The 20,133-nt window shown below is 39.2% G+C and overlaps 1 pseudogene across 1 annotated transcript; it reads right to left on the bottom strand.

Annotated features, from left to right (window-relative positions):
• Positions 1–286: 286 nt before the first annotated feature.
• LOC307110540 (nuclear prelamin A recognition factor-like) lies at positions 287–1,546 on the bottom strand (annotated as a pseudogene). Its single transcript has one exon. The product of its transcript is annotated as a nuclear prelamin A recognition factor-like (transcript).
• Positions 1,547–20,133: the final 18,587 nt, after the last annotated feature.

The following is a 20,133-nucleotide window of genomic DNA, read 5'->3' as shown; positions in this document are numbered from 1 at the left end:
ATTGGGCCAATCCTCTCAAGATACAATATTCCAGTTGCACCCATGTGACGACAACAGTGCCCCTCAGAGGGAGGGAGCCGACAGAGGGGAGCAGGGAATTCTGAAAACCAAAGCGATGAAGAGATGCTAAGCCTTTCCTTCATGTGTCTGACAGCCCTCTTTAGGCGGCCTGCAGGCCGGGCGTCTGCTGGACCTTTACCACTTGATGTCCTGGCAGGCTGCCCTGGGCCCTGCTAGGCAGTGTGCAGGGCTGCCTGTGTCCGGGGGAGTCGCCTCCCCATGCCAGCTACTCCTGGTACTGCTGCTGCACATGGGCACTGGTCTCTGGGGAGCCACACCGGGATGGCAGCATAGATGCCTTCCATCTGCCACAGCAGTGCCCTGTCCGCACACCTGTCCTCGCCTGGGCCTGGCCCCTGCTGCTTAGGCATCCCCGGCGCAGGCCAGGACCTCCACGAAGTGGCAGGGGAACTTGCCCCTCTACAGCTTCAGGACCACTCTTGATGTTCTGGAAGCCATAAGCTGCCTCAAAGCGTAGCAGAACCTCTCCATCCCTTTCAAGGGTGACCTCCTGGAAGTCTTTGTTCCTCAGGGTGCGGTAGGTGAGCACTCCACGTCCTCGTTGAACAGCTCCTGGGCCATGTGCCTGAAGATGTGTGCCAGGCACCTGTCGGAGCTGGCACCCTCATGGAGACTCACCTCCTTCTCCTTCATGTCTCCAAACAGAGTGTCCACGGTGGCGTCATTTGAGGCGAGGTCACTTTGCTCCATTATCTGGAAAATTTCACCTGAGGTTAACACACAGTCAGCACCCTGGGAACTATGTAAAGCTGTGGGAATGTCTTCTCAAAGGGCCTTCAGGTTCTTGTCATAACATGGGGCCACAATGACGTGGAAAATCTTGTCTGGGGACAGGTTCTGCCATCTGGTGAAGTAATCCTTCACCAGAGAGCCCATGATCTGCTGAGGAGACTTGGCTGTGCAGAGGTGGGGTGATGGGGTGACCCAGTACACGTTTTGCATATCGGTCCCAGCCGGGGCAGGCGGAGGTCAGCATGGGCAGCCGGGGCTCTTCCTCACGGTGCTGGCAGTACCGACGCACAAATTCCTTCTGACTCTCCAGGATGCTGAAGTCCGCAGCTATCTTCATGTCAAAGTGTGCCCCAAGGCTTTTGAGAAAGCCGCAGCATCTTCTGGATGCATCAGTGACACTGAGGCTGAATTAACAGCAAAATAAGGCAGAGACTAAGGACACATGGACACTGCCAGCACCTTGTGCTGTGAGGAATCACATTTCTTATTCAGGTTCAGAACATGAAACAAGTCCTTGGTGTTCTGTTGAGAAACTTGGACTCCTTCCTCTGCAGTCACACAACTGTCACACGCCAGGCAGTCACTCAAATATCTTGGCATCAGCCAGCTTATGGAATTCTCCCTTCTCTCCGTTCTCCTGAGCCAGACTTTGGACGTTGACTGAGGCATTCTTTTGGTCATCAGTTTTTGTTTTTTTACTACATTCCTTCCGTGTGCAGTGTTCACACTTCATCTGGAGTGGGGAGGGTGGGGGCCAGCTCGAGTGAACTGGAGGAAGCATGGGGAGAGCAGTCAGTTATCACTGGTCACCCCTGGCGCTGCTGGCGGTATCCTTTCTTCCTAGGGAGGGGAAGTGGCCGCAGTGCCCGAGGCCGAGTTCCAGGAGGCCGGCAGCACTGTTGGGATCCTGCCAGCGGTGCTGGTCCGTTGGTGCCTGGCCTGTCCTCTGGAGATTGTACCTGCAGGACTATTAAGGGAGCCAGTCCCCAGTTCTGCCCCGCCTCAGCCACCGATTGATTGGAGTCTGAGGGCCAGGAGGAGGGACCAAGAAGCCTGCCTTCCAGCTGCTCACCAGTCCCTGACGTGCCACTCACTCCGGTTCCCTGTTAGCCATCCCCTGATCAATAGGAGCCTGAGGTCCGGGAGATGGACTGGTCATCTGTTCAGTTGTTATGGACCCTGGGTTTTTATATATTAGGATAATAGAGGAATATGCAAATTATCCAGGATGCTGTCACATCACGACCGTTCACAGGGTGGGCGGGGCCGCGGGGCGGGACTCCAGGTCTAGCACGATTTCGTCCCGCCCAAGCAGATTCCCCCACGGCCCCACAGCCGAATCCCGACACCGACCTGGGGTTTACTAAACTTCACTGGAGCTGCTCCCCACACCTCCACCCCCTGACCCAGGACCGCGCTGCCCACAGCAGAGTGCCCCGGCAGCCTCCTGACAGATGGGCGTCCAGGGAGAGCAGAGTGGGGCGGGGCTGCAGGGAGCCATGGAGGGGTGGGGCAGCCAGAGCCAAGTTCCCGGGGGTCTGAGGAGAGCGCCTGACAGGAGCCCGGAGTGCAATGAAGGAAGAGGAAGCGGCCTCGGGGAGCTCTTTCAATCCCCCTGCACGGACACCCTACCCCAGCCCCTGCACCCTCAGGGGGACGGGGAGGCTGACCAGATGCGATGACCCGTAAGTGCCCCTGAGGCATCCACCTCCCACGGAATCGGCGCGGCTCCCTCCCGCCAGCTCCCGTGGAAGCAGCTAGGCTCCTGCTGGCTCCCACCAGCTCCCGTGGAAGCGGTGGGCAGCCTACTGCGCGCGATATCATGCGCTGGGACACTAGTTATTTATATAACTCTGCTATTTCATAGCACACTTTGTGGGGCAAAAATGTGGTTGCTGGGTCTCAGGTTCTTTATCTATAAAATAGGGAAAATAGTACGCAACTGGTTGTACTGGAAAAAAAATTAGATGTATTAATGCATCTTACAAGTATTTTTATAAATGGCAGAATATAGTAACAATTACTAATAATAAACCCCTAGTGAGAAAACAAGAATACACTTGGATTTTTCTTTTTGAGAGTAATTTTTGAACTCCAAATATTTCCCAGTTGCATTTACTCAGTATTTATAGATCACTCAAATTATGCTAGGTGCCATGTAGGACACAGAGGTCAACCTACCTTCTACCCAGTGGATTTACAATCTGCCAAGGTGCTAGCCAAGTTTTGTAATTTTATGCTCAATTAACATCTGGTTAGAACTTGTTCAGTTAACAAAGTGCTTGCCTCTAAAGATAAATCATGGGACTCTCACTACAGCTTGGAAGCTTTCTGACTTGGGATGATTTCTGAACATAAAGACATTCTTTTCCCTCCTAGTTTGTATCATCCTACTGAGTTGCAACTGTGAAATGTCATTGTGATGGCAGCTCCCCCTGAGAGGAACACCAGTCCTACTCTTTGAATGTAGTGTTTGAAGCAAACAGATATTTCTGATCTCTGCTTTTTAAATGTGCCTTTTAAAAAATCTATGAGTATATTTTTAGGTAATTAACTAGAAATTCGTGCACTGGTAGAGTCCCTAGCGGCTGCCGGCTGGGTACTCCCTCCCTTCCTCTGGCCGGCCCCACCCCCTGGTCGAACTCCTGGACAACTCCTGGTCGAGGGGACAATTTGTATACTATGCTTTTATTATGTAGGATATTTGTTTAACACAATGATATTTTAAAAAATAAAATCCATATTTAAACAATTGTTTGCTTACAAGTACCCCCCAGCACAGAAAAAAAAAAGTCATCTTGCCAGGGTATCTTTGCTTGAGACTCTGCAACATTAATGCTCAGCTCATTTTAGTGAAAATAGAAAAGCAAGATAGGCAAATATTATTCGGCATTCTGTAATTCAAAAACAATTCACTGCTTTAAATACCTTTTAGGTTATGAGGGCATCCAGGAAATTATGTTTCTACTGTGTGCTTTTTTAGTATTAAAAACAGATGAAATTGGTGTAAGAACTCCTGATGCTTTGTTTCAAAGACTGCACATGCAGTGTCCTGGATCTTGAAAAATATAGGGAGATTTGACAATCAGATGTAAAGAGATGGAAGAATTTTTTAAGGTCCAATAAATTCTCTTTGATCATAGTATCCAGAATTTTTTTTCCAAAACTTGGACTAAGGAAGGAAATTGGTTAATAAAATGTGAAGTATATCAGACAAGGTAGGTATAATTGGTAATTTAGTTAAACTTGTGTTCTAAAAGAGGGGAAGCTGTTAATTTAAGGAGACATTCCTTTTCTGAACCATTCTTTTTTAATTAGCATTGACAAAATTTGTTCTTTTAGGTTCTTTTTGTTCATGGAAATATCATGGGATTAATTACTGAGGCATATTCTACCCTTGGTATTAGCTGCTATGGCTTATCTCTTCTTTTTTGTAAGGTTATTATTAAACTAGAGGCCCGGTGCATGAATTTTGTGCACTCGGGGGAAGAGGTCCCTCAGCCTGGCCTGTGCCTTTTCACAGTCCGGGAGCCCCATGATCGATCGCTCCAAAGAGGTAGGCCCTGCCCAGCTGGCCAGGACTCCGTGATGAATCGCCTTCACAGAGGGAGGCCCTGCCCACCTGCCACAGCACTGCCGCTGGGTAGCCTGGGCCTCCCTCTTTGGGGCAATTGATCATGGGGCTCCACAATTGATCACCCCAAAGAGGTAGGCCCTGCCCACCCGGCTGGGGCTCTCTGATGGATCGCCCCTGCAGAGGGAGGCCTCCCCCCACCCTTGCCGCAGCCTGCCGATGGGTGGCCTAGGCCTCCCTCTTTGGGGCGATCATGGAGCCCCCCAATTGATCGATCGCTCCGCAGGCCGGTGGCCTAGGCCTCCCTCTGCAGGGCCATCATGGGGCGATGGCCAGGCCCCTGACCAATTGCATCGCACCCGCCTTGGCTGGCCTGGCACCAGTGGGTGTCATTGTGTGGTCATCCAGAAGGTCGTCCGGATGGTCATTCTGCTGTTCAGTCGTTCGGTCGATTTGCATATTACACTTTTATTATTATAGATGTAATTGTGATGCTATTCTTTTCTAATATTGCATGAAGAGATTTCTTCTCTGAAATGATCTTATCATTGTGGACATTTTATTTTGTTTGATGCTCTATAACCTCGGCATTTTTTTATTGATCATGTTTTTTATTATGCCTCGAAAACTAGAACAATGTCAAGAAATGGGCAATTGTAACATAGGTTTGGGATATATTCCCTCTTCCATTCCTGCTATATTACTTTATAACTGAATGGAATTTTCAACCTTTAAAAAGGCATTAATAAAAATAGCCACTTAAGAAAGCAAGTTCATAGTTTTCACACTTCCCTGTTTTCTGCTTTCTGGTAAGTTGTCTAAGGTTAGTCCTATCAGAGGCAAGTATTTCCAACCAAATTGTGTTATTTTCTCCCAAATGTATCTATTTTTCCATATTTCTATTGCCTATCTCCATATGGAATGCAATACAATAGAGCAAGAGAGGATGATAAAAATAAGGTTGGATGTTATCATGACCAGATGGGAAGGGGCAGGGACCTGGTCTGGTATGCAAGTACACTTGTCTTCACTTTGTCACTATGTTCAACACTTACATGTAGCAAAGCGAAGACAGGGTCCTCCCAATTCACTGTTAATTAAATGTTTTGGCTGGAAACTATTTCTCCATATGGTAGAATACATCAGCTTGAAGTGAGTGATACAAATTTGGCCACAAAAAATAGCTGCCCACAAACATATGTAGTGACAAGCGGTCTCAAAGAATTTCAACTTAATGCAGAAGATTTTTGGCTTTTCTGAAGCATGTAGATAACCTCAGTACACATCTGTCCAAACTATAGCAGATGTGAAACTTGGAGCAATAATGAAAATGTATCCATTATAGATCATGGAATATATTTGGTTCAAATTCAGAAATATGTGATGTAAATACAATATATTTGGTAGCCTTCAATTATAAATATATCTAACAAACCAGATTTTTTTAAGTTTGAATTTCAAGTGATAGACTCAAAATCAGTGACAACGGTGATTTTTCACGAGATATCACTTAATAATGTAAAAAATTTCTTAAAAGTTCCAGAAAGCTGAGTGATGTATGTGAAACACAAATATGTGAATCACAAATCACACTGTTTCTCACAACATTTGGGGGGCAGGAAGGGGACTAAAGGATGATCCCTTTTTTAAAAAAGATTTTTAATTGATTTCAGAGAGGAAGGGAAAGGGAGAGAGAGATAGAAACATCAATGATGAGAGGTAATCACTGAATGGCTGCCTCCGGCATGCCCCACACCGGGTACTGAGCCCGCAACCAGGCATGTGCCTTGACCAGTAATTGAACCATGACCTCTTGGTTCATAGGTCAATGCTCAACCACTGAGCTAAGCTGGCTGGGCAAGGCTGATCCCTTTTATTGACTCATTAAAACACCAAGGATTGATGAGAGACCATTACTTTGCAGTTGTAATAGTTTATTTGCACATAGTATGTGCTGGGTACATAGCCTCTGCTTCTGCCCGTTCCCTTCACCATAGAACAGTGGTTCCCAACATGGGGCACATTTGATTTTTAAGGGGGGGCAATTCGAGAAGGAGTTCTTAACAGTGAATTTTTTTTCATTTCTTATGGTTCTAGGGGCCTCATATATAGTATACAAATATATAGTGACATATTTATACATTTCAGTTGTCTATTATATGTTTTGAAACTTTATTTGCTATTTTTTTATATTATCATTTTTTAACAATTTCTTAGTAATTTCTTCCTCAGTACTTCAACTGTCCTTTCGATCTTTTATTTTTCTCTTTCATGGGTGCCATGTTCTTTGGAAGCTTGTTTAGACCAAGTTAATGGTCTTTTAAGCTTTCTCCACGTGAATAGGAGTTCACTTTTTGAATAATAAGAATTATATGTCACTGGGATGGGGGGGGGGCCATCAGGATTTTAGAGATGCTTAGGTGGGGCATGGCCAAAAAAAGGTTGGGAACCACTGCCATAGAGCCTAGCTCAGCAAGGTCACCTGACCCTTTCTCTTTGTGTCTATGTACTCAGAAACTAAAAGCTTTACTATCAACCCACATGGGCCTCAATAGATCTCTGATGTTTATACACAGAATCCACCTCTGAAACAGTGTTCCAGTTAGGCTTTCCTCTATCTTCTTATATAGAAAAGACCATCGTAAACTACTCTCCAGTACTTTCAGTACTGTATTGTGATTGTCTAGCATGCACATCTAATTATTTCTCTTTACTATTTGCCACAATTGATTGCTTTTGAACTCTTGGATTTTATATTCCCAACTAGAGGCCCAATGCACGAAATTCATGCAAGAGTAGGCCTTCCTTCCCCTGGCTGCTGGCACCTGCTTCCCTCTGGCACCCGGGACCCGGGCTTCCCTTGCAGCCTCGGCTTGGTCTGGAACAGGGATCCTCAAACTTTTTAAACAGGGGGCCAGTTCACTGTCCCTCAGACCGTTGGAGGGCTGGACTATAGTTTAAAAAAAACTATGAACAAATTCCTATGCACACTGCACATATCTTATTTTGAAGTAAACAAAATGGCAAAAACACCCGCATGTGGCCCGCGGGCCGTAGTTTGAGGACACCTGGTCTGGAAGGTTGTCCGGAAGGATGTCCCGTTAATTAGCATATTATGCTTTTATTATTTTAGATTTAGAATCTATTAAGTATCTAATTGCCTACATTTGCTCATTTAAATCTTGCCAAAAGAATAGTGTGTGCTTACCAACAAGTTGACTCCTTTCTTTGATGATGAAGTTAAACAATGAAAGAATTATCTTTCTCTAATAAATTGCCTAGTAGCCATTATATGATTGGATACAATTTCAGAAATGGAGAGTAGTTTTTCTGCTAAAGACTCTATTCATGATCTCTCTCTCTCTCTCTCTCTCTCTCTCTCTCTCTCTCTCCCTCCCTCCCTTGTCTCTCTCTATCTCCATATCTCTATCTCTATGTCTCTATCATCTCTATCTCTATCATCTTTATCTCTATCATCTCTATCTCTATCTCTATCTCTATCTCTATCTCTATCTCTATCTCTATCATCTCTATCATTTCTATCTCTCAAAAAGGAGCAGAATAGGAAACCCCGGAAAACATCCTTATGAAAGCCACTAAAAGATAAGTTCACTAAATAAGGCTTTAATCCCTTTGAAGGAAACTTGTGCTAAAATACCCAGGGATGATCTGCTTTTGAGAATACACGTGGTATAAAACAAACATGTGCTTTCAGACCATATGGACTGTTAGCCTGCATTAACTTAGGTAACATGGGCATTACATTTTTGACATTTAGTTACCCTTGTAAGAGAGAAATCACAGTTGCTACCATATATTTAACTTTACTTTATAAACATCCTTCAAAACATTTCAAAGAATTTTATTAAAACACAGAGTTCACAGGCTATCTCCATGGCTTATTTAAACCTACTCCTGTAAGCTTTTATTATCTTTCAAAATTTACTAACACCATGTAACTAACACTTTATCAGTTACCTAGTCCTATCATCTTATTATTTGAAATATTTAATTAAGAAATATTTCTTTGTCAAGGATTAATTATAGTAGTTTTAATCAGAGGTTAAGCTATTAAAGTGGTTAGATTGATTCATCTATAGCACTGTTATCAATAAAACATTTTAGCTATTAATTTTATCAGAGGATTGACAAATATGGATTGCGTGTAAATCAAATACATATTTGGTAAGTAATTTGCAATTTAACTTAAATAAGATTGAATAACAACATTGCCAGCATTAACAGGCTTGGACAGAAATACGTTTTTAAAGCTCCCCTAAAACATAAGAATCCAATTTTTGATATGTTTCTAATTTATTATTTAAATTGAATTTTCCACCCTTGAGCTAATTCATTTATAGCTTATTTTGGAACATTTTGCTCAGTGCAACCTTCTAAAAGAAATGTTTACCATGCTTTCCTCTATGTCTTTGCCAGAAATGAATATTTAAAAAGTCAGGATATGAAATGTTATGTAATTTGATAGGAACATTGAACCAAATTCAAAAATGAAATACAACAGATATATAGATTTCTCATCTACATAGTTTTAACAAATATAGCACATACTTTTATTGTTTACTTACAACATAATGTAATTTATTTTTTACCATCAGTCATATAAAGAGATCCCCAAATAATTTACAATCAATTTTAGTCAAGCCTATTTATCTACTTGTAAATTTTAACAAATATATTTTACTCAAATTCCTTTTAGGGCATCTTTCTCCTTAACACAAATATAGTATTTTTGAAAGTTGCCAGATTGATAGCTTTATTGAATGAAAGACTCTATTTATCTACAGATGAGCTATGGGGTACAATAATGCATAGTACCAAATTTCTATACTCAAGGACATATGTTTGCTTCTCCACACATGTAATGTAGGCAAATCCAATTATAGCCACTGGGGATTACATAGCTATATAGAGATACTGAACTCATTACAATATTGCACACAATAGTCGCTCTATTAGCTCCTTAGGTCAGCAGCAAAGGGCAGGACCTGGGAAACTGGAGCCCTATAATGGTTAACACCTTTTACATGGCAGCTAAATTTCTCATGGCAGCTAAATTTTGGGATCCTGGACAATATTTGTCTAGGGCTACAATGCAAGCACTACAACAAGCAACAAATTTTACAGATGGTCAGCCTATGATGAAAGAGTAAACGTTTTTTTTAGAAAAATTACTAAAATTAAGAATTAAACCCTCTCCTCTAAATGCAACTGCCATATGTTTTATAATGTTTGAACAACAGGAAGCATCTTAGTCATATAAACAAAGCATTCTAATTAAATTTTTCATGAGGCAAGCACAGTAATATCTAGTAGAATCAAATATCTACTAAGGACATTGCAAGACCCTCTGAACTATAGAATTAATCCTCATTCTAAACTTTCAAGCAACTCAACCCTCATGTATTAAGGGTCTAATATAGACAATGCCCTGCTTTGTGACATGAGCTCCCTGAACTCAGGGTGTAATGGATCAAATAAAAAAAAATTCAAATTAGGTTGTGGAGCAAGATCATTCAGTGAATGGTATAATGCATCTGTGTATCTATGCATATGTCTATTTGTAATTGCATGAAATGGAAAGTTCCCAATGGGGGAATTTGAGACAGGCTGAAGTTACATTTGTGACATGCCTTAAAAAGCTGAATTTCAATAGTCATTTCTATGTGATAGTAAACATACATTTTGGGAGAGTCATTCTAAACCATTTATTAAACTATGAGTGATTTTAATTCTATGCCAGAAATGAATCAGTATGACAGACTATTTCAACAGAACATTGAGTTACAAACTACCTATATCTCTGGCATTAAGACAGTTTATAGATTGCCTTTGTCAAAACTCACTGAGTGGTACATCTGAAATTTGCACTTTGCATTGTACAGTTGACCCATGACGGTTGGTACTCATGAATCCCTGGAGCAGAGAAATCCACACAGAGAAATACTGGGTCTGTCAGGAAGCAGAGAGAGGGGGAAACTGGGCAACAGACTTTATTGTGGTTTCCTTGGGAAGGAACAGGTGAGATGTAGGGTAAGCAGGTTTAGGATTGGCTAGTTTGGAGACTTTAGTATGCACTGGGGCATAGGGCTTGTCCCTAGTTGTCTGGTACCTGGACTTGGAGTGATAAGGAAAAATGTGTAATGACCCTAGGACATGAAAGCAAGATAGAGGACATTTGTGAAGGGTATAGGCTCTGGGTTGGTTGGTTTGCATTTGAAAGACATGCTCAAGGTTGAGTTGTTTACTATCTCTAGAAATTGCTTAAACGTGGGATCAGCTGACTCCCTTTAGAGTCAGCAAGGTCCCAGATGTGTAAGCATCAGAAAACAGAAAATAAAAGACATGGTTAATATAGGAATAGAAGAAGGGAAAGAAGGAAGGAAAGAAGGAAGGAAAGGAGGAAGGGAGGAAGGGAAGGAGGCAGGGAAGGAAGGAAGGAGGGAGGGAGGGAGGGAGGAAAAAAATATGAATGAGTCAATGAAGAGAAAATGAGTGAACATTTTATCTTAGAATTTTGATGAAAGTCTAACAATAATGTATACTTTTTTTTGTCCATAAATATTTAATGAAGGTGTTACCAGATAAAAATAATAAGTAATCTAGTACAGAATATTTTTGCATAGATAACCTCAAATACTATTATATTTATAATTTAAAGTATATAATTCTATGAGCCGTGAATTCGTAGAAATTGATTTACAAACTTCAATTAATGACCTTGGTTATTTGTCAATAAGAAGAGAGGCAGAGTTTATGTGAGTGCAAGTAAATTAACCTTTCATTCTATACTCTACTGACTTCTTCCACCCTGACAAGTAATCAAGATTATTTGATAGAAACAGCAAGTTGTTTAGCTTCTCAGCTCTCCTGCCACTAAAATATGATGTCAGATAATTTGTTCCTGTTTAGTTCTAGCTTGATTACTTCTGGTTCCTTGAGATTTGAATTGATGAAGTTTTACTTTAGTAACATGGCAGTGTTAATAAATGCTGTCATGTTTATTAATGAGATGCCAAAATTGTATTGTTATATCTAGAGGACAGAGTCAAGTTCATGTAACTTAAAGTAGTTGAATGTGATAAAAGGTTAATTAGACATCATGACCTGTTTGGAATATGTCTTAGGTCTTAATATCAAATAACTCTCAATGTAAAATACCAAAACCCAGAATTAATTTATGATAATTATATAATAGCCTTTAATTTAAATAGTAAATGATTCTAACAGCTCCTGAAGAAATTTTCTAGATTTAAAAACAAAAATCAAAAAATAATCAGGCAAAAGCAAAGCGAAAAAAGATCTGGCCAAGGTTAGCCACGGTGCTATTTCCCTTGATCCAATTGTGAGCTTATTACACAAAATTTTACCCACACTGTGTTTCTACGATTCCAAATTGTGTCCATTAAAGAAAGGCTCCTTAGTGAGAAGTTTCTACAATTTACTGAAGATGTAAAACATGGGATTTTAAAATTCAATGGGATCACTGAATAGAATATGGGCTGCAGAAAATTTCTCATTCATCATTACTCAGTCATTTTTAACTGGACATACAAAAGATGAATATTATCCTTCAAGTCCAGGCAGAACCGGTAGTTGCAAGATAATGACAATTTTTATAGATAAAAATAAAAATAATTTTAAAGCTTCAGACATATTAAAATTATAACATAAAAATTTTCTCATCCAGTGAAAGACTTCACTGGGAACATTAAGAAATTTTTTCATTTTTCAGGCTAACAAAATGCTAAATAAATCCATAACTAGATGTATCCAGGTGGAATTTATAAAACTTTTATGACAATAAACATTTAATGAGCTTCTAGTTTTTAAAGTATATTAAGTTACTTTTTAAAAATAAGATTTGGAAACAAAATAAAAACAAAATGTTCAAGAGGAAAAATTATGTGTAGCTTATTATAAGAATTAGATCCAAAATTTTCTTACCTTAAATGATATAGAGAAAGGACTTTAAAGGGGGTTAAAAAGTTTTATTGAATAGAAGACAATGTGGGCTTCTTAATATTACCATTTAAATTGATAGATTTAGAAGGAAAAATACCTATTTAAAAATAATAGCAAAAAATTAAAAAATTCTGTGAATTAGAGATTTCTCTCTGTTGTGTTATTAAACACTCTCTTTTTATTGAAATCTTCTCCACAATAATGTAGTTTGTTTTATATCATGTGAATTTCTCTTTGAGTGAGAGTTAGTAGTTTTGTTGTTTAAAAAATGTGTACATTTCATTTAGGTTGCTGAATTTATGGTCCTAAATCGCTCATAGTATTTCTTTGTCCTTGAAATATTTCAAAGTTCTGCAGTAATGTCTTTTCATTAAGTCATTATATTTTCATCCTTTTATTTTCTTTTCTTGGTGATTCTAGTTAGAAATGTATCCACTTTATTGAATTTTTTAAAGAACCAAACTGATTTAATATTTTTGTTCTTAATTTCATTGATTTCTGCTCTTATTTTTATTATCTTCTGTTTGCTTTTGATTTAATTTGTTCTTCTATTTTTAGTTTCTTTAGAAGGAAGCGTAGATTATTTGTTGGAGATCTGTTCTCTTTTCTATTGTAAGCATTAAATGCTATAAACTTCCCTCTAAGAACAACTTTAGCTATATTCTCAAATTTCTTATATGCTTTCTTTTCATTTTCATTCAATTCAAAATATTTTCTGACTTCACTTGTGCCTTTGCAACATTTATTATTGAGAAATATGGTGTTAATTATCCAAGTATTTAGAGATTTTCCAGATATCTTTCTGTAATTTATTTCTAGTTTAATTTCATTATAGCCACCCCACAGAGACAATATAGATTCCCTCCCAATTACTAGGCTGGCTATTACAGCTGATGTTGCCACACACACCAAAATAATTTAGAAGAGAATTTATCACTCACAAAAGGAATTCCTGGAAGATCTGGACAGGGGAAATTTGGTCCGTAATGGCAGGAGGTTAGAGGGAGTGGTGATGTGCTGGCTTTGTTATGACTCTGGTAGGTCTGGGATGATGGCTTCTTCTATTAGCTTGCCCATGTATGGGGCAAAAAGAGGAACGTGGGAGATATGGGGCTTGAAAGCTGTCAGTTGTCAAAAATAAAAAATGGAGTCAGACCTCTGAGGAGACCTTGGACAGTCATGTCTATCCAATCATTTTAGGCTGTTTCTGAGAGTCAAGAAAATTTGTCTAACTGGATTATGGGAACCTTGGGCAATGCTAATGACCTCTATGGCTGTAAGCAGGACAAGCATAATGTGCAGGATAATAGTTCTTTTGTACCTAATAAAATTAGAAAAAACATGGGCCAGGGAGCTCAGAAAGAAATGTTGCTCCCCCTCCCCGCAGTGTGCCTAGAGTATATGTGCTGTTAGAGGTAAGGCCTGGTGGAAGTATGTAAGGATGGAGAAACAGGCAAGTGTTATTAAAGAAAAATCAGAGCCCCTGAGGAATTGAGAATCTTGGCTGAGGCATATGGTAGTGTGAAAACCCTGCTAATGAGGTGCCAAAAGGCTCATTGCTATGAGCAAAGCAGAAAAGTTTCTTAGAAGTTGTAAAGCAAATCAGAATGAGAGACCAGGTGAGTAATTTAAGTAAATATTTTAGGATACGTTTTTTGTTTTTTGTTTTTTTTTATGGAGTGGTACATAGGAAGGGAAAGGCTGGCCAAGGGTAAGTCGTTCCATGATGTCAGCTGGGAATGGGTGATGAGAACTGGTTACCCACTTAGTAACTAGTATGAAGCTTAGCAATTAGTGCAATAAAGGGCCTGGACTGTATCTTGATGAACGGTAAATACATATCATGAGAGAGATGTCTTCAAGTCTGAGAAATACTTATTACTATGATGGAGTGAAGTGGGCCTTTGGGGAGGGAAGAAAAACATGAGCACAGATTCGGGGTTGGAGTGGGAGTGAACTGTGTACTTAAAACTGAGTGGGCTGAGTTAGGGGAATGGAGCAAAGGAAACAATGAATAGTGCCTATGCGGGGGAGTGGAAGTGTGGGCTCTGGCAAAGAAAGTATGGAATTGTTCAATTGGTGGGATGATGGTGGCCAGGGTAGGACAATATTGAAGTCTGGTTGTTAGGTGGTGAAATCTGGAGAGGGAGTTAAGGATGGTTGCAATAGTTAAATGTGTCCGGCTATAACTGAGGTCAGTAGAGCAGAGCAGACAGAGGGTATTTCTAGCCCAGAACAGAGCTTTGGATATCCCATCAGCAGCTCCTTAAAACATGTGGCTAGGTAATAAATCACTATGGGTTTGACCTTGGTGCTATCCATAGCCTAAATAATATAATGTCAGCACTGACAATCTTTTGTAGCAACATTGAGTGATATAGTGACTATGGTACAGCAGAGACTTAACATATTAGCTGTGGGCCGGGGGAAGAGGAAATGCTTAGACAAATGACTAATGTGAGAGTAGTATTCTCTCTGGCTCCAGGAACAAATCCAATACAAACTTTCAATTCTGTTTGAGTACCATAGCCTGGGGAGGAGGTGAGAGAGTGGATTATAGGAGGTGAGGAACGAGGGAAGAGTGAGGTTAGCGTAATCCAAAGCAAAGCAGTAACAAAAGAGGAGCATTATTGGTCTCTAGCAGTAAACTTCAGGTCAGCAGTGGGGCCGAAGTGATCATCGGGTTGTGTTTGTCAGATGGACTGAGATGGCCCACCTCTATGATTACGTTGGTCCAGTGGGTTGAGGTCCTCTAGGCTGTCATAGAGTTGGTTGATAGTGATGTTGTGGACCTTTCTAAGGCATAAAGGCTTGTTGGGCAGGAAGTCATAGAAATGCATGGATGTTGTTTGATAGTGAGGGGCACAGTGAATAAAGAAGCAGCCGCTGCCTGGCATAATATAGAGGGTATAACCAAGTCCAAAGGATCCTGATGTGTATTACCCCACCACACATGAGGCTCTTTGTCACATCTTCTGTAATAGTTTGACATGTACTTCAAGAGACAACATTTGAACATAAGGACAATAATTTGATGGCCTGACAGTAGGATATGCAGCTGGCATGTACGTTACCTTCCATATTGTGTAACTCCCGGGTGAATTTAGAATAGCCAATAGGGGCCACTTCAGACATGGTAAGAAAGTTTGTCATCAAGGTGGAAATGGAATTATTGTGCCAGGTAGGTTGGATATGGTTATAGTGTTGAAAGCCTCAATAAGTTGGGTAGCAATACTGCCTAAATACTCCCCAGCAGTTCTCATGTTACAGGTAGGGTCTACAAAATAGACTGTAGTCTCCTAGGCCCAATCTATCACTTAAAGTATGCATAGCCAGAATATGGAAAGCCACATGACCAATCATTTGTGCAATGTGGGTGCTATAGTTTAAGGAACTATAAGAACTAAAAGGAACTATATAAATAAAGGCCTGACAGGTGCAGGCATAACAAGAAACAGTTGATGTTCCCATTCAGGGTCCAGCTATGGAGGGGAAGTCTGTATCTCTTAACAGAAAATACTTTTAGCAGAGACCAACTTCAATTTATATTAACCTCACTCAGCAATCCACATGGTAGTAGGTGTGGGTCCTTAAACTATTATCTCTACTTCCAGAATAAGATCATGGTTGGCATTATTAATTAAATATCTTTTATAGCCTAACAGTTTTAATAAAGCTTGTAACTTTGGCAAACTTCATCATCAGGGTACCTAAAGAAATCCAGCAGATAGCCAAAGAGACATTCAATAGTGAGTGGATCATAACTTAAACTTTGTGTGATTTCAGTTAGTTAAGTTTGTGAAGGTTTGTTTCATAGCCTAGAATAATATAGTCTCTCTTGGTGAATGTCTATTTGAAAAGAATGTGTATTCTACTGTTGTGGGGTAAAGTCTTGCATAAATACAATTAATTATCAAGTCAAATTGGTTGATCAGATCCTCTACATCCTTATTGATTTTCTGTGTATTTGTTTTATTGATTGAAGTGTTAAAGTCTTCAACAATAATTGTGGTGTTCTCTCTTTCTTTTTTCCAGTTCTAGAAATTTTTGCTTTATTTATTTAAAGTTCTGGGGTGAGGTGTGTACATAGGTAAAATGGTATGCCTTCTTGGTGAGTGTAGACTTTTATCACTATGTAATATTCTTCTTTATTGATAGTGTTATTACTTGTTTTTAGGTCTAATTTGTCTGATATGTTATGTTTATGTGTGTTTCCATGTATGTGTTTCAGTGTGTGTTTTGGTAATTATTTGGCTTGTTATCTTCTGAATTTTGGGAACTGTTATTAGTATTTTGATTGAGTTTGGAAAATTATCAACCCTTATCTCCCCAAACATTTCTTCTACCCTATGTATCTCTCATTTGCAATTCTAGTAACAAATGTATTAGAACGTTTTATATTGTCCCACAGCTCTTGGATGCTCCATTCCATTTTTTTAAACACTCACTTTATTCTTTGTGTTTCAGTGTGGAGAATTCCTATGGACATATCTTTGAATTCACTGATTATTTCCTTGGCTTTAAGAAACCTACTAACAATTCCTTTGATGACATTCTACATCTTTGTTACTATGTGATTCATTTCATTTATTTCTATTTCATTCTATATTATAGTTTCATCTCTCTCCTGAAATTCCCCACTTTTTCATGCATTTGTCCCCTTTTCAGCTAGATTCCTTAACAGATTAATCATAGAGAATTTAAATTCCTTTCCTGGTTGTTCAAACATTAGGATCATATCTGAGTCTGGTTGTGTACATTGCTTTTTTTTTTTTTTTAACATTGAGTTGTTTTTTTTCTTGATTCTTTGTATGACTTGTAACATTTGGTGAACATTTGTTGTAAGGCAGTGGAAACTGAGATAGTGAGCATTTTGTGTGTGTGTGTGTTCTTTGTCCAGGCCTTGATTATAAGCAGTTACTTAATCTAGTCAGGAGTTGAATTAGTTTTGGGTAGTTACCCTTGTTCATCCAAGTTTTCCATTCCTCTCATATAACCTTGTGTGTAAGTTGTGGGTTGATTTGCTAGAGGTTTTGCTTTGTTTTCAGTGTTTCCCCCCTCAACTTCAGGCATTCCCTTTGTATCTGTGTCTCAGAGAGGGTCTCTCTCCCTGTTCTTGATACTCTTCCAGTAGTAGCTTCCATGGTGTCCAGTATCTGATATCTACCCCAGCCAAACAAGTGCTCACTTCCCATCTTTTCCTGCAGACTCCTATCATCCCTTGAATTTCAAGTTAATTGTTTGCTTTCTAGCCCTAGCTAGTTTAGCTCAGTGGATAGAGCATCAGCCTGTGAACTGAAGGGTCCTGGGTTCAATTCCAGTCAAGGGCATGTACCTCAGTTGCAGGATTGATCCCCAGCCCTGGTGTTGGTGCATGCAGGAGGCAACCAACTGATGTGTTTCTCTCACATCAATGTTTCTCTCTGTCTCTCCCCCTCCTTTCTGCGCTCTCTAAAAACCAATAGAAAAATATCCTGAGGTGAGGGTTAACAAAAACAAACAACAAAAAATATCACTGGCTTTCTAATGGTTTCAGTAGGAATTATAATTTTTTAGATTATTAAACTTTTTAAAGGATGGGAATGATGTTCTTTTGTAATTTTAAGACAAAATCAGAAGTCAAACATGTTTTTGAAAATGAAATGTTTTCTAAATCTCTGATAAAAGCTTATATGTGTGGCATACAATTAGAATACTATGAAAACTTTAAATAATATGCCCTGAATCTGAGAATTTATATCATGTCTCTAGGTACCACTTAACTCCATGAGAAAGTTTTCTTAATGACTCTCTTTTCTGCCTTCCTTTGGTACCACACTGAGAGAAGACCTCCCAGAATTTCATTTCAATTAAACAGCTAGTGAGACTGTGTTATGTGAGTGACTCGGTGCTAGCTGGGAGTTCTGGAAAGGAGTTAATATTTATTTTCTAAGCATAACAGAAACTCAAGCTGTAAATATGGTATTTATTTTCCCATCTTTATAACCAAAGCAGAATAAGTGGCTTGCCAAAGGATTCATTCTGTCACCTAAATTCTTCGATAAGATGGACTTTAGTGAAAAAGCTGGTATTTTCACATTAGAGTAGATACATGTCAGGATCTCCTCAGCCTAGAGCAAGTTTTTTGAGAATGAGAACCATATATCTTCTAATCAACCTTGTCCATATCAAATTCACATGACACACCATAGAGGGCCCTCAAAGTCATGCTCATACTGGACACAATAATTTGTTTAGTCCAAGCTAGAATTATCACCTGTCACCACTGAACCAATCATTATCTGTCTCTGAAATTTTGAATTGAAATGCTGGAATTTTTCTCAGTGGATATGTGTCTCTGAATCTGGGAGCACATGTATTATGTTTCTTAGAAAAAATAGGTAGGATGGTGAATTAACATGCACTATTGTCTTTTCTAAACTCACTTAAAAGGAAATTTTCAAATACTTTTCTAAACAAGAATGTGTATTTTACTATGTGTTAATGTCCTTGGTCATAGCAGTGTAGGATTACAAATCAATGCTGCAACAATAAACCATGAGTCAATGTTATGAAAAGAAAAAGAAATAGATTTTTACTGACGAAATCCTAAGAGGTTATTAAAAATGAGAGAAAGAAAAGTAGAAAGGGGTAAAATCCTTTAAAAGAAAATGTAATAGATAATACAGAGGGCTATTATTGTTCCACTTCTATTTGACTAGGCTTCCTAAACCTCTTGATGGGCACTTCTACTCTCAAAGCTCTTTGGGGAAAGCACTGAGATTATTTTAGTCTCTTCTTAACTCCATTCACCTCTTCACATTTTAGAGGCTATAACAATTGGCTATGATTGAAATCTTTCCAGGCTACATGAACAATAACTAAATACAATGACAATATACATAATGGGAATAAAAGAATGTCACTGTTAAATCTTCATGTGATTTGAATTGAGATGCTAATACTAATTATCTGCCTTTATAAAGAGTTTGTTTGGAACTTTTTTTTGGTTTCCATTTTCTTTCCTCCCAGTGAATGTTGTTTTGTTTTTATTACTGTGCATGTTGTATGAGTTGGGATTTATTTGTGTGTGTTGAACATGATTTATTTCTGTGGCACTTTATAGTTTTAAAAAAACAGATTAAAAATGAGGTTCTGGATATAAAATTTGTGCTCTGCATTGTCAACTCTCTCACCAATCACTAATGATCTTGACCAAAGGGAAGTCTAATGGTATTCAACTTATGTTTTGCTATCGCATGCAATTCGGTACCACTTTGTTTCATTCTTAGAGGCAGAACAATTCTCATTCTGTATTGTTTACCTCATGTTTTTCAGTTTCTATTCCTCAGCATCAACATTCTACTAAGATGACTGGTTTGAGGCAATTTAAGCACAAAATTACTCCAGCTTTCTGAAATTATGTGCATAGGGATAAGGTAAAGAGATAAAGAGACAGTATGGCAGCCAATACAAGTTATTTATCTTTAATGATTCAATGTCATCTTTCTATGCCTTTAACCCTGGTAGTTATCCTTCTAGCCAGAAATAAAGGAGTCACTTACACATAAAGGGGGTTTATGAAATATGCAGTATCATGTCTTCATGGTAAATTGATCAAAGATTAGAAGTAATCTCAAGAAAATTTGCATGTGAGCAGAAACAGTTCTGTTAGGAAGATAGCCATATATGTGTTATTGTAAAGCATGTGTGCATGATAATGAGTATCCATGAAAAGAGTACAATAGGAAAGATATCACTACTTTCTCAAATCTATTTTAGGA

The sequence above is a fragment of the Cnephaeus nilssonii genome (genome assembly GCF_951640355.1).
Source record: "Cnephaeus nilssonii genome assembly, chromosome: 14".
Lineage (NCBI taxonomy): Eukaryota > Metazoa > Chordata > Mammalia > Chiroptera > Vespertilionidae > Cnephaeus > Cnephaeus nilssonii.
Note: the sequence above shows the minus strand (reverse complement) of the source record. Positions and strands in the feature narration are given on the sequence as shown.